The sequence below is a fragment of the Dipodomys ordii genome, unplaced genomic scaffold, assembly GCF_000151885.1.
Source record: "Dipodomys ordii isolate 6190 unplaced genomic scaffold, Dord_2.0 Scaffold28, whole genome shotgun sequence".
Taxonomy (NCBI): Eukaryota; Metazoa; Chordata; class Mammalia; order Rodentia; family Heteromyidae; genus Dipodomys; species Dipodomys ordii.
In genome coordinates, this window is record NW_012267244.1 from 7,392,077 (window position 1) to 7,407,768 (window position 15,692).

Consider the following 15,692-nt stretch of genomic DNA (forward strand, 5'->3'; position numbering starts at 1 on the left):
GGAGGGGAAGGGAAAAAACAAATCATTTAAATAGGGATACAGGTGGATCCATTGCAACAATGAGATGAACAAGTCTTTCTGTGGAAAAACGAACTTTACTACTTTGGTGGGGAGGGGGGAGGAGAATTGGATGGGGGGGGATGGGAAGGGATGGGAAGGGGAAACAAAAGAGGAGGCTACAATGCTTGATAAGAAATGTACTCATTATCTTGCCCATGTAATTGTAACCCCTCTGTACAGTATTTTCACAATAAAAATTAAAATTAAAAAAAGAAAGTTAAAAAAGTATGAGTATGTACAGTCATTTAGTATACATGAAGTGAAATTTTGGCATGAGCAGATACACGTAATTAAATTATGAAGTCATATTACAGAATAGTTTATGGAGTGTTATACCTTACTGTAATACTTCCGATATCCATGTATGTGCATACACTTATAGGCAAGGAATTATAAATATGCATAACAATGAATTAAGAATGGTTTCACCAAGAAGAAGATTAAATGTTTTTCTTTTTTTTTAATCCATGTATTTTTAGTAAAGGCTATGATAAAATAAATAGCAATGCATTGCATTTCATGTCCCTTTTGTTGTTGTTGTTGGACATGGGACCTGAACTCTGCGCCTGAGTGCTGTCCCTCAGCTCTTCAGCTCAAGGCTAGCGCTCTACTACTTGAGCCACAGCGCCACTTCAGGCTTTTTCTGCTTATGTGGTGCTGAAGAATTGAACCCAGGGCCTCATACATGCAAGGCAAGCATTCTACCACTGAGACACCTTTCTAGCCCTCATGTCCCATTCTTTTATGCCCATTTGATATTCCAACTCTTATTGTAACTTTCATTACTAATTTTTTTCTTCTTGGTTTCATTCCTAGGAAAATAGGAAAAGACTTGTTTTTTTCTCTGAATCTTTGCTCTGTCTCCTTTTGTTTTTAAATTATATTCCCCCCCACACACTCGTTTTCTCAAACTGGATATTTTATATGAACTAAGTCTTTAAAGGGTGGTCACTCCTTGTTTGTCTTGGGAAATCCAGAATGTGAACAGTATTTGGTAAACTTCCATCTATCATGTAAATTCTTAATTCTTTGAAGAAGCACAAATGGACTAAATTTGCTCTCTAATGCTTTGACTTCAAGCATTTTCAACCATCAAGAAAAGCAAATCATTTACATTTAGAACTGACAAGAAGCAGACTCAGTTGTCTCCCAAATGTATATGCATTTAAAAAGTCTGCCAAAGGGTTTTACCTAAAGTCAAAAGATAATAAACTTAACATGTAGATATACTAGTCAATGAAAGTTTCACACACAACAGAGTGTGATCCAATTTCTAATGTCCAGTATTTTTTTTCAAATGAAGAAATACATTTTTCTTCAGTCTTAAATGAAATACAGTGCATCTATCTGGGATTTAATGGCACAAAAGTTTCAACTTTATAAAATTTCCCTGGTTTTCTGGTTTATGACAATAATGGCAAACATATCTCTATTCATTTTACATACCTTATAAAATACTGAAGAATCTGGCATTTATTATACCATTCAATTATATGCACTTTGAGAGTTGAAAAACTGAAACTTTACCAAGAACCAGACCCCTCAAAAGAGTTAACTAATAAAAAAAATAGAAAATCTGTGTGGGAATAAGTTTGTAGTAGTTAAGTATGGCTTTGAACATTTTTAAATGTTTTCTATAATCACACTAATCATTGAAGCAAGATTAATGGTGGATACCATGTTGGAGAAGTGTGTTATGTAGAATTTATGCCTCTCAATCGAAATTTTTTTACTCAATTATTTCACCTTTCAACACTAGGAGTTCTTAACTTATCAGAAGAGTGTCAAAGTACAGAAATTAGAACTTGCTCAGAAGTGCTAATGTGGTACAACTCATGTTCAGATTAGGAAGATCATCTTACTGATTAAAAATATAATAAGCACTCCTTTTGAATTATACCCTTCCTACCTACCTTACTATTCAAATGGCTTTTATGAAGGGAAATTATTGACACTTCTCAGAAATACAAAAGGAAAAGATTTATGTACCGCATAGAGAAATTATTCTCCACACCACTGCCTGTGGATCCCATGATCTAATATTCTTGCTTTTTCCACTATTGAATTCATTTCAATTTTCTAAATCCTCTACTGCCAATAAAACATAAAGACTAATTCAGGTATGGCTTTTATTGCAAATAGCAGATGCTAACCTAGATCAAATTAAGTAGAAAAAAATACATTGGAATAATATCAGCTATCTCATAGAACAGTCTAGATGAGCAAATCAAAAGGAGAAATGAGACAAGAACTAAGTAGGAGGAATCTTAGTCAAATTAATGATACTGCTGAATACTGGACTGATATTGGACTTTCTTAGAGTACCAAGCTGTTTTCTTCTTTATTCAAGAGTAACCTTACTTAGCTGATACATCCAGGTGTTGATGGTACTTGATCAACACAGGAAATCTGTCTGTTTTGGCTAGGGATTAGTAAAGTCAAGATACATTAATGGGAGCATTCTGACTAGATAATCATAAAAACATTCAAAATTTTTCCAGTAACTTTTCTTCTCCTATTCATCCATTAATTCTTTTTTTTTACTTTTGCCTCTTAAATTAGCTCAACCAAACTAACAATATAAAATATGCTCCCTGTGTAGAAAGACAGATTTAATGAATACAAGCCTCCCCAAGAGACGTTTACAATATGGAGTGTTATTGTATGCCTACCAGAGAACCTAAGAAGAGCTTGGTATTAAGTGTCCCCTATTAACAGCCTTAAAAATAAGAGACTAGCTAAATGGTTCCCATCATCTTACTAGGACAAGAACATGTAGATAAATCAAACAAACAACAGCTTAGTGATGCTTTTTAAACTGGAAGACTCTACAAGACTTGTCTAAATTGGAATATAACTCTACTTGAAAAGTCACAATTATACTTTTGTCAAGCACTTTATGTTCAAAAGAGTCCTCAAAGTATGCAGATGTTTCCAGATACGTTATAGGTTTCTCTATAATGAAAAACAACATATGAGAGAGAATCAAAGAATGCTTAAAATTCCTGCCAGCTTGTCTTGAAAAATCCTTTCCCTTCCTCAAATGGTCTTTTGATATAACAGATGGGAAGAAACCATTTCTTTCTGCCACACCAAGAATTTCATTAAAGTAGTGGTTATTAAGATCACAGACATTGGGGCTGGGGGTTTAGCCCAGCGGAAGGGCGCCTGCCTAGCATGCGCAAAGCTCAGGGTTCGGTCCTCAGCCCTGGAAAAAAAAAAAGAAAAAAGATCACAGACATTGTTTAATCAGTTGTCTTGTTATCCCTTACTTCTTAGTATAATGCCTAATTGAAGTGTATCCCACAAGAAAAAAAGAGAAGAGAAATATTTATTGTTTTTTTCATTGCTTCTGAAGTTAATGAATTTTATAAAGCACTTGATCAGTTAATACTTTAGCTCTCTGGTGCCAGAAACAGTGCTATCTCATAGTTCTGGAAACAGTGTCAGTGTAGTTATTAGTCTGTTTATAGATGAAAATGAAACTTAGTAAGTGTAGTAAATTATGTAACTTACCCATGGTTAGATGGTGCACTCAACTTAAACCCAAATCCACATCTGTCCAACACCTTTATTTTTTACTCTAATTTTGGCCTCCAGAATGCTGCATGTGATTCTTTTCAAATAACATTTTTCAAAGATATTGATAATTCCTTGAGAAGAAAACCTTAAACATGAATGAACTCCAATTTGCATTTGGATAGCAATTCCTTGAATTCTGCAAAATACTTATGTCTTAATACATTTTGTGTTAGCACTGGATAATTTATTATGATCATAATTCACAATTCTGGTGCCTGGGAGGACCAAGATTCAGGAGAAGTATATTTAGGACTTTCTTTCTGCATTACCTGATGATCTGATTGCAGAAGGCAGAAGGCAAAGGCAGAAGGATTATAGAAGATGGGAAAGAGACAGAGACAAAAACGAAGACAGAAAGAGAAAGAAAAAAGAAAAAGATAAGGAGTGAGGGAGGTAGAGGGAGAGAGAAGAAAGATGGAGAGAGAAAAGGAGAGGAAAGAAAGGGAAAGAAGGAAGAAAGAGAAAGGAAAAAAGAAGATAGATGGAAAAAGGGAGAGAGGAAGAGGGGAGTATATTTTTTATAATGAACAATAATCTATTCATAATTAAAAAGCCCTCATGGACTAAATACCTCCCATCAGTCCACAGGCCAAATAAAAACCATCATTGATTTCTATATGACCCACAAGCTCAGAATAGTTTTATATTTTTAAATGTTCAAGATTTTAAAATATCATTACCTGAAATTGTTAGAAAATTCAAATTTCAGTGTGCATAAATAAATTAACCAAAACATAAACATACTCTCTCACCAGTCTACATATTATCTGTGGCTGCTTTTGAAATACCTAATCTAGTGCCTTATAAAAAGTTTGCCAATCTCTGGTATAAACCACAGGTACTCTGAATGGGGCTTTATTTATTTATTTAAACAATACAAGGTTCCATTGTGCTTGTTAAGCAGGTGGTGTACCACTTAAGCCATACCCCCTCCAGCCATTTTAGTTTTTTTGTTATATCTGCAAAGACAGTACCATGCTATGCTTGGGATAATTAGACTGTAATCCTCCTATACACTCTCCATACGTCTGGGTTGATGAGCACATATCACCAATGCCCAGCATTTTCAGTTGAGATAGGGTTGTTGATAACTTTTTTTTAAAGATTTTGCCCTGCCTGGCATTGAACTCTGAGCCTTCTGAATTCTACCTGCTGAGTATCTGAGGTTACAGACTTGAGCCAACATATCCAAGTACAAAATCTAGTTCTTGGCTGGCAGCGTCATGACCACTTAGAAAGTTATTAGAAATGCAAAGACTTGGGCTGATGCCAAACTTTTGAATTATAAACTCTGGAAATGGAGTCCAGCAATTAATTTTAGCAAGATTTCCAGGAAATTCTGATTCAGACCAAGCCTAAGAACTAGCAGGAAAGTAAAATGAAAAAGTTATAAGCTCAGTAGAGGGACACTGAAGCATGTTACCTGATTTGAGAGCACAAGTTTCAGAGTTTAACAATAATAAAACACTATATTAATATATATGGTTTTGTATGCCTAGTGTATCATTTTGTTTTCTATTCCTGATCTTATTGAATACTGACCATAAGATTATTAAGTAGATATCATTATTGTTTACATTTCATAAATAAACTACAGCTTCATAAGATTGAGTCACTAGTCACAGTGTTAAGGATGCTTCAAAGTTCAGATCTTGGCTGACACCAAGATCAGATTTCTTCATATAACACACGTCTGAAATGTGGTGAGAGCTCACATGAATGTCATCAGTGTTGAAGTTAGTGGAATATGCATGTAGAAAATAAGAAGCACTAGCTTCAAGGACAATTTAAAAAAAAGAATTCTTGACTTGAAAAAATAAAAGAATAGCAAGCATGTGCCCTTTTTCCTGAATAGATCTACACAAAGATCTGTCACCCTAAATTTTAAATGAATTTTTAAACTATTATCCCCTCCCCTAATTTTCAGATCACTGTGAATCTTTTGACTTGAGTTACTACAAACATTCCCCATCTGAAATATAAAATTCTCTAAAATCCAAATGTTTTTGAGTGATGTTGTGAGCTCACAGGTAAAACATATGCACCTAGCTTCATACGATGGGAAATGGTCAAATACAGCTACACCAAAAACACTGTATAACATTATCTTCAGGCTATGTATGTAAAACATAAATGCATTTTATATTTATGCGTGGCTCTTATCTCTAACACAGGTCATTGCATGTAGTCAAATATTTCACAATCTGAAAAAGTCTGAATTTTGAAACATTTCTGCTCCCAGACATTTCTTATGAGAGACAATCACCTTGAATTTAGATGAAACGACTTACAAACCCATAAATGTATTGGTTTCCACATAATTGTCAGGATAGTTTATATTCATTTTTCCTAACATTCCAAATTCCACTTTCTTTTTGTTATTAGGAAAGCAGAGCAGGAAGGGGAGAACACAGAACATGTGTGATAAGAGAGGTGGAGGAGAAAGGAGAGTAAACAAACAGCAGGAAAATATTCCAAAAGCAAAATAAATGCAGACCCTCCGGTGCCTCAAGATGTCAAATCTAGCCAACAGACACTGCCTACCCACGATCTGACCTTTTTATATTAGGAAAACACAACCATGTTGAGAAGCAAGAGATACTTGAAAGATACAATTTGAATTTTGAACAATGTTTTCCATATGGTGCATATGTCACCCATCATCTTTATAAGTTTCTAGTTCACCCCTCAATGAAATTCATATTTCCGATTTCAAGCCTGAAATACTCTAAATTATAGTCGCATACACCTAACTGATGTATTGGCAAGAAGTCTGAATATGTAAAAAAAAGTTCACGTTTAAGTGGTGTTATAAAACAAAAATTTAGTTTTGAAAAACCAACATGAATTTATAAAAGATAAAGATTTTTAGTTTCTATAGCCAATTTAAAATAAAACAATTGACCTAGAGAACCAAGCATAAGTAGTTGGTAATATTGGTGGTGTCAAATTTCTGATTGTATACATTATGTCCACTGTACCAATTGCTTATAGAGATTGTCACCAGGCACAACTGAAGACATACAGAATGCTCACTGGTAGATGGATCAGCCTGTTACATAAGGGGGAAAAAGTGTTGTTTATTTATTCATAGGATAATACATATTATTATAGAGAAAAATTATGGAGGTGAAAAACTAGATTAATAAATTAATAACTCACATTTTCTTAGGTCATAAATCTCTTAGAATCTAAGTGATTGGGGGGATTGGGAGGGAAGTAGGGAGGAAATGAGGGAAGGAATAACAAGATATGTACTTATTGCCTTACTTATGTTACTGTAACCCCTCTGTACATCACCTTGACAGAAAAAAATAATCTAAAGTGATTACAAATCTAAAATCCTCTTCCTAGAAGTATGAACTTGCATATAAACATTTTGTTTACATAGTCAGGGAGTTTAGAAACTCTAGTTAAAATCTTCCAAATCAATTGTTCAGGTTTAGGAATGATTAGATCAATGATCAATTCTTCTGGTTTAGGAATGATTAGAGGATACTAGTTCCCCTTCTGGTCATGTGAAATAATCATCACTCAAGATGTGGGGGATGACCAAACCCATAACTCAGTCATAGTGTAGGATTAAGATCTGGATGACCTTGAAGATCTGATGCCCTTAATGGACAGCCATTGAAGTCCACCTAGTATGGACATGACACTGAATGATTTTGGGATATTTTGCTCTTTGAACTAATTGTAACTTTTTTTGTTTCTTAAGGAATAGTTAATCAGAAAAAAATAATTGGCTATAATTGTTGTATACTAATATAATACTGGATTTCTGATTTTAGCTTGAAAATACACTCTTTATAATTAATCTTTATGGGTCCTTTCTATGGTCCAATAGGACAATTACTCACAAAGTTTATCAAACTTGAATCTATGTACTAGGCCAAAGGGCACAGTTGGTTCAACAAATATGCTTCAGAGTAGCAACGACATTCAGGAGATATTTAGGAAATAATAACATCCTGGCACCTGCTTGTGCTAATTGTCTGGTAATAGAATTATGTTGGTATCTGAAAGAATATTTTTAATTCTAATTTTATCTTCATTTTACATATTAGAGATTTTCCTTCAGAAAAATTCCTAAAAAAGAAAAAAAAATCTGAAAACCTGAAAAGCCCTTTGAGAAAAATAAGTGGTATAATTACATATGATACAAAAATAGATTAAGGCTCTCCCTTTTTTCAATCTTGCTTCTTCCTAATGACTATGATAACTAAAGTGCTGTGCTTTATTAAATAGAGTAGAAGTGAACTCTCTGGAGATTAAGATAGCTATTGGGATTCATACCTGCTGAAAGAGAAGAAGACTTCTTCCTTTGTGGTTGACAGATAAGCCCGTAATGGGCACATTTTATAGCTGAAGAGAAAGAAAATGAGATTGAGAGAAAATCTTTTGAAGATGGGGGGAGGGGGGGAAGGAAAAATCCTACTTACATAGTAAAACCCCTTAAATTGTTTTCTAAGAGGAATAAAAAAAAAAAGAACATTATTTAAGTCACGCTGGCCTGTCTGAATTAGTTTGTCTTTCCAGGGCAAATGTTGTATATGGGAATATAAGAATATCTGCTAGGACCACTTTCACATAATGAACAAAGGAATCATCCCTAATGTGTGATTAACCAATATTCCTTGTTTAAAACAAATGCTGCTTTTAAGGATTTAAGTAATGAAGTTCTTTATTAATTGGATGACACACTGTTTAGAACTTCTAGGTGATTAAGACCACAGGATGCTTTAAGATTTCAATTTCTTGATAAACCATATATGCAGATTTTTAAAGCATGCTTGCTGTCACTGGAATAGCATTGCCCTCTCTTTTCAATATTACAGAACTAACCTATTGATCACATTCAGAAACTGTGCTAGCCATTGAGTATTAACTCAAGGGCTGTAAAACAGACATTTTAATTTTTCTTGCATATTCAAAAAATAAAATTTGATCTGAAGACCAAATAGATTCTGTAACTTTAAATCCAAATTGTTCCTGAGGCCAGTGAAAGGAAGGATTGCATCATCATGCTGTTATTTAAAATAAATTTTAAACCCGAAGTTTCACTGCAATCACAAAGCTAGAATACCACAAACAGAAGCCAAGGAGCCTGTTACAAAGAACTACCATTTTTAAAAAATAAAAATAAGTTGTAATAATAATGTTGTGGTGAATAGCATTTGATACTGAAATGATAAATCTGACCTGGACAAGAGAGAAGGTGAGACAGATTTTACAGAGTAAGATTAGAGATGTTTAAACACCAACGCAGTCAAGATTTCCTCAATTCTACCTCTGCACACATACACACTATCCATTACCCTCTGTTTGAAATGACTGATATACTTTTGGTTCCACATTACCCAAGTCTCACAGGAGATTTGCTTGTTTTTCTTTTTCGTTTTTTTTTCTTTTTTAATGTTTTAAATTTATTTGAACTAGCAAACAATTTAACTAGCCAACAAGTTAAGCTTCACAAAACTATTGTTTTATTTATAATGCACTCTAAAGCACAACTTATGAATCTTATTCTGCTTATTATTATGTCTTCATTAAATGCTTTCCATTGGCTATATAATTAATTAAATGAACTGCTCCTTGTAGCCTCCTTGCTGCCAGTGGCTCAATTCTTAAACAAGTTAAAGGTGAAGACTACGCTATAGTAGTTTTGTGTTAAGGTGAAGGTAGCTCTGTGTCTGTGTTATCCTATTCTTCACCAATTCCTCCCTTTCTTCAATGTGGCTAGATGTCCAGGGGAGGAACAAGCTAATGAATGATAGGGGAGCAAAACTACTGGCCCTTGGCAGGGACCTCAATTCATGCAGTTGCTGAGTACTTGATGTGCTTCAGCCATGCACACTAGGGCAGGGAGAGTTTTGCTGGGCCTTACCTCTACAGTTGAGTTTCAAAGCTGGAACACTGAGAAAACACTGAGTTGGCTACTTTCCTGAGCAGAGTGACAAATATATCTGTCTTGCACAAGGGCTTAAACACACTGGATATGTTTTCTGCTTCCTGTGTTCATAAGAACGTGTGTAAAGATTCTTACTGAGAGTGTAATATGACAGCTTTGTAGGTTTGACAGTTTTTTTGCAAAGGTCTGTGAGTGGATCAAATTGAGCCCTACAAGGCAAAATAATGCCATTCGGGAAGATCCATAGCGAAGCAATGAGAATGACATTCATAATGCCAAGCAGGGATGGTCTCAGTGGGAGATGTACTGTAAACGGATACAGGTGGCTTTTCTCTTTCTGCTCAAAGAGAAGAATCAAGCTCAATCCTCATGTACTTTCTCAAATTGCTGTTAGGTGTCCTACAAGTATGTCCGCTCGCATGGTTTTTATGAGAGAGGCAAAAGGAGAACCGCAGATAAAACCTAGAATACCAGTCCCACCTTCCAAGCCCCAGAGATGAAGTAACTGCAAATAACTCAGGCTTTCGGTGCCTTTCCCAGGTTTTGTGGAATTACAGATCCAGGTTATTTCTAACCACTTGGGGAATACATCTCTTATAAATCCATCATTGTACAAATCATAAATTATAGCATCATAGTTTTATACTGCCCATCTTCACATTTCCCCAAATCCTTTCTGCTGATCAAAGTTAGGCAAAAATCCACATTGAACCTCATTAAAATAGAGAAGGAAATGTATTAATGCAAAGTGAGATGAAAACTACTATCAAACTGAAAAAAAAAGATTAAGATTTTGTCATTGAGCTTACTAGGTTGTTTACTAGCTTGTAAGGTTTTTAAAGATGATGTTTTTGGCCGAGCGCCGGTGGCTCATGCCTGTAATCCTAGCTACTCAGGAGGCTGAGATCTGAGGATTGTGGTTCAAAGCCAGCCCAGGCAGGAACGTCCATGAAACTCTTATCTCCAATAAACCACCAGAAAACTGGAAAGTGGCACTGTAGCACAAGTGGTAGAGCGCTAGCCCTGAGCTGAAGAGCTGAGGGGCAGTGCTCAGGCCCAGAGTTCAAGCCCCACAACCGACAAAAAAAAAAAAAAAAGATTATGTTTTGAAGATAAAAAGGCACTGTGTACAGGGCACTTGTATATAGCATACAATTGTTTCTTAAACTATTGGATCAAATTGTAACTAATTTATAAATGCTGAATCTTAATATAAGCATGTAATTTGGTAATATTTTCATCATTAAAAGAGAATATAAATTAGGCCTAATGGTTACTCAACTAGCCAAGGCAGGAGAATCACAAGTTCAAGTTCTACATGGGCTACATAGAGAAAGCCTGATCTTTTTCCCTTTGCCCCTGCCTAAAATAGTGGGAGTGGAGGGCCCACTTGGAAAATAGGGGGAAATGCTTCCCTAACATATTCAAGACCTTCTGTTCAATCCTCTGTACTAGGAATAAAATTGTATTTGGTCTAATGATCAGATTCCTTGTATTGCTCCTCTTTTGCCCCAATGCCACAAAATCATTAGTATTTTCTGTCAAAGAAGTCATGGAGTCATCATTTCTTAAGACAGAATTAGACTAAGCCAGGTGACAATTTCACTAAGACATTCTATTGGAACTGGTCTTGGAGCAATGAAGAGAGGTATTCCTTCCAACTACAGAAACACTAATACAAACCAGTTCTAGGGTTTGTTCTGATTTCTCGGTTTCTAATTCAGTAAGGCAGTGACCTCATCCAGGCCTGCCTCATCCTGGTTTGATAACCCCACGCTCTTTATCTAGCCTCTTCATCTGGCCACCCTGGCATTTTCTACAGGATACTATACTCCTAGTCTTAGACATATCTTCAGAGTTCAATCTTGCTTCCACTTGAAATTAATCCTAAAAAGCTACACATCCCTAGTATTCGTCAGAGGCCGCAATTTAAATCCACACTACCACAGACTTTTATTGAACTTTGAAACAAAACCTATAAAATTATGAATTGCTCAACTACTGAACATTTAAAGCTCTATGTTAAACGTGAATTGAGAAGTTTGTTCATGACCTGAACAAAGGTTTTGCTTTTTAAAAACTTTTTTTCTCTTTTTCTTGGTTATACTAGCTAATGCTTTTTGTGGTGATCATTGTAAGGTCTGAATTCACTAGGAATTTGAGCTTGCTAGTAAATTTTCTACCATTTAAACCATATCATATCCCCCATCTATTTTTGCCCTCATTTTTTATACAACAGCTCACATTTATGTCCAGGCTGCCCTGGACTGCAATCTTTCGGTTTATGCCTTTCACACAACTGCATGGTTAGACAAATGCCATCCTGTCCAGATTTTATTGGTTGAGAGATGAGTCTAAAACACTTTTGAGTCGGCAAGCCCCAAGCCAATGCCTTTCCTATCTTTGCCTCATGAGTAGCTAAGAGTACAAAAAACACAAACACAAACAATTTTTTTAATCCTGTATTTGGTGTTCTCAATTATTCCTTTCCTAATAATATTATTACTTATGTTGTCAATACAAATGTTTACTCAAATCAAGGATCTTTCTACAAAATCCTCGAATTATATTTGTATTTAACTCAAGGATCTTCATTGCCTTAAACGCACTTCTTTGTGGGGCTTGTTGTTTCAGTTGGACAGATCAATCTGTAGAAAGCTGCCTTTTAATTGAAATGAAATTTGTCTAGTTATTTGTACCTGTCATTCCAGAATCAAATCAAATAGTATATACAATTTTTGAAACAGCAAAGTACTCCACAAATATAAAATATATCAATACTAATTCCACCACCTAAATTTTGAATATTTAACAAGTATGCTATATGGTCTGATCCAAGTCATTGGAATTGGTTAATATGAGAAAAGGACAAGGAAGATCACATGCACAGACTTCTCGAACATACATTGGATCTTCCGTTAATCTATTAACTATCATTCTTTAAACTGCTTTATTTAAACCTTGCAAGGCAAGCATGAAACTAAGCCAGAAACAAGAGAATAAAAACAGAGTCAAAGCCAGCAACTAAGGACTAAGGGGCCAGAAGAAGCAAAAGGAAGTTTGATGTGGTTGAATCAGTTCTGCTGTTGTGACACATGTAGTTCTTCAGGATTTGATTTGTGGAAGCAGTGGTTTCGTTTCTTACTGTCTTCTTAGAGTCAAAGATTTGACAGATGGTGCCAGTTCTAAGTCAAAAGGAAGGGGGGAAGAGAGAGAGAGAGAGAGAAAGAGAGAAACAGAGACAGAGAGACAGAGAGACAGAGACAGACAGAGAGAGAGAGAGAGAGAAGAGAGAGACAGCAGTAGTTGGGAAGGGAGCCTTCAGTGAAGGCTTAACCTCAAGCTTATTCTCAAAAGAACTTTTGGGACTAGTCTTTACAAGTTTAATTAGGTGTGCTTGGCTTCCAAATTGTATTATGGAAGCAGTTTTAGATTTGAAGTCCAGACCCTTCCGTCAGTAGAATCTCAATAGGAAAGTGACAGGGTCCTCCCATGTCCAATGTCCACTTGCTGTTTAAAACCACAAGAAATTCTGTGGCACTTCATAGGGTGGGAGCCTATGAGCCTCGTGAGCCATGCAACACAGAATACTTTGGAATATATGATTATAATCCATTGGGAAATTTCAGGCTCATAAAACTCAGGAGGAGATCATGGTAAAATCTAAAGCATGACCTTTTACCATAATAATGAAGCCTTATCCAGTGACCTTATATATTTTTACACACAGTCTTCAAATACTTTCTTGATCTCACCATGATCCTTTCATTATTGTTGGCTTTAATAGTAATCTTAGCCTTAATGATAAGATGGGTAAGCTAGCTAGAATGTTTCCAAAATATTGATTGTACATATTACTGTTAAATGTAATTAATAAAATATATAGCTAGAAAATACTATCGGCCCAACATAAAGGGGATCAATATTGATAGATATTTTTCAAAGAACATTCACATTGAATGTTCACTTTGAATATTCACATTGAATGTTTAGCCAGTGTTAAAGAGGATTTTATATAGCATTATATCTTTTAGAGTATAATTCAAAACCCAAATTTTGATGCAAGTGTGTTAGGAATTCTTGAATGCTAACTGATGGGTACTACTTAGTAGAAAAACTGACCCAGAATGAAGTTTTAGGATTGAACTTTGAGAATATAAAATAAAATTTTCCCTTCATGAGAAAATTCATCCCAACAATGTAGTGTTGTGTGTGTGTGTGTGTGTGTGTGTGTGTGTGTGTGTGCGTGTGCACGGGCATGCATGCAGGTTTCAGGGCTTTTACAATAGTCTCAATATTCTCTTTTTCTTTTTTTCAAACTATCATTACTGGGGCTTAATCCTGGGGTTTCACCCTGTTACTCAGATTTTTCATTCAGGCTGTGCTCTACCACTTGAGTCATACCTCCATTTGCAGTTTTTGTTGGTTAGAGATAAAGATCTTTTCGATTTTTCTTTCCTGGCCTGGTTCTAATCAAGATATTAGCCTCCTGAGTAGCTTGGATTCCATATTCAAGCAACAGTGCCGGCTTCTTTTCCTCTTGCTGAAAACAATAAATAGGGAGGGCACAGAGTTAATTCAGTTTTCTGGCATCTGCTTGATCCTTGTCTGTTACTGCTACCCAAGGACCCCCACTGTAGTATGGATTTTGTTTGAGACTAACTTCCTCTTTTGTCTTAACAGAGGTCATTCCAGCCATCCATCATTTAACTAGCTACTTACAAATATGTTTCTGTGGAAGATGATAGAAGAAACCCTTTGATCATATCCACTACTTGCAGACTAACGTTTCTTCTAATTTCAAAGAAACCACCCAAGAAGCTTTTCCTGAGCTCCTAGAAGTTCTGAAGCACATTCTTTGACCCCAGAGACTCTGCACTGGAGGGTAGCCCCTGAAGGTCACACAGTTCAGCCACCCCCACTAACACTCTCACTTCTGAACTCCTGGGTTATGTCACCTCCTTTAGCTCCCCATGGAATGAGACATTTAAACTGCAACAGTCCATTCAAAAACACACAGCAGCTGCCATTTGTGTTGGAAAGAGGGTCCCAGTTGACTGATTCACTCCAGAAAATTATTACAGGTGATGCAGTTGAGTCATGAGAGACATGGTTAAAAAGAAAGCAATCCGGTTTTTGTTTTTGTGTTTTGTGTTTTCTAATCCTGAGCATGGAAAGCCAGTTTCTCTTTTCCTATTAGTCTGAATTACAACTGAGTGAACCTTGGGGTATCTACATAAGGAAATATGGTTTGATCAAAAGTTGCTTTCTGCTTATCAAGAATAAACCCCCAAAGCTTTTGTAATGAGAGATTTAGGAATCATTCTTTATCCTTCCATGCATTTCTTGGCTGCTGAATTGCTGACCTGAGGCTTTTTTCCTGGTGGTTGGATGACTCAAACAATTCATTTTAAAAAAGAAGATAGCAAAGATACTTGGAGTGCTAGCTATAGAGGCAATAAAAACCCAGCAGGTGGGCTCCTTTCCTGAATGGCTGGGTTACTGATTTGGAAGATAACAGTGTGTTTTTATTTTCCTATGACCAAACCAATATTCTAAAAATGAAATAGATTAGGGAGTCAGACTCAGAATAATTCTTTAAAAATGAATATGTAAGCATATCCCAGCTTTAAAACTTTTCAATGGCTCACCCTCACTACCAGATCAAGTTCAGATTTTTTAATATGGAGATTTTCCATCCTAAAATCCCTGTTCCATGGGACACATCACCTTCTGCCAGAAAAGCAAAAATCTTTAAAGGTATAGTGAGGGGAAGAGGAAAAACAAACGTTTAAATAGGGATACAGGTGGATCCATTGCAATAATGAGATGTACAAGTCATTATGTTGAAAACGAACTGTACAATTTTGGTGGGAGGGGGGAAGATGGGGGTGAGGAAAGGAAGGGATGGTAAGGGGAAACAAAGGAGGAGGCTACAATGTTTGATAAGAAATGTACTCATTATCTTGCCCATGTAATTGTAACACCTCTGTACAGTATTTTCACACCAAAAAAATCTTTAAAGGTGCCACATCTAATTTGATAACTCTTTCTCTTTTTTCTCTCTCTTTCTCTCTGTCTCTGTCTCTCTCTCCCTTGTATACTCTGCCTGGATTACCCTTCTTTACTTGCTAATAAT